General features: G+C 45.1%; 1 protein-coding gene across 4 annotated transcripts in view; it reads left to right on the plus strand.

Moving 5' to 3' along the window:
* The window catches only part of dmpk (DM1 protein kinase), a 44,417-nt gene that overhangs the window by 43,308 nt on the left and 532 nt on the right, over positions 1-577 (plus strand). The gene's annotated exons all lie outside the window — the stretch shown is intronic.

Consider the following 577-nt stretch of genomic DNA (forward strand, 5'->3'; position numbering starts at 1 on the left):
CCTCCTCCTCCAAGCTTCACGGTGGGAACCAGGCATGTAGCATCCATCCGGTCACCTTTTGTCAGTCGCGCATACATATCTCTTTTGCTTGTTGCCTCTCCTTAGCAGTGGTTTCCTAGCTGCTCTTTGAACATGAAGGCCTGATTCGCGCAGTCTCCTCTCAACAGTTGTTCTAGAGATGTGTCTGCTGCTAGAACTCTGTGTAGTATTCATCTGGTCTCTAATCTGAGTTGCTGTTAACTTGCAACTTCTGAGGCTGGTGACTCAGACGAGCTTATCCTCAGCAGCAGAGGTGAGTCTTGGTCTTCCTTTCCTGGAGCGGTCCTCATTTGAGCCAGTTTTGTTGTAGCGCTTGATGGTTTTTGTGACTGCACTTGGGGACCCATTCAAATTTTTGCAATTTTCCGGACTGACTGACCTTTATTTGTTAAAGTAATGATGACCACTTGTTTCTCTTTACTTAGCTGATTGATTCTTGCCATACTATGAATTCTGACAGTTGTCCAATAGGGCTGTTGGCTGTGTATCAACCAATGCAACTGATGGTCCAAATTCCATTAATAAGGCAAGAAATTAC

Source organism: Etheostoma spectabile, unplaced genomic scaffold (genome assembly GCF_008692095.1).
Source record: "Etheostoma spectabile isolate EspeVRDwgs_2016 unplaced genomic scaffold, UIUC_Espe_1.0 scaffold512, whole genome shotgun sequence".
In the NCBI taxonomy this organism is placed as follows: domain Eukaryota; kingdom Metazoa; phylum Chordata; class Actinopteri; order Perciformes; family Percidae; genus Etheostoma; species Etheostoma spectabile.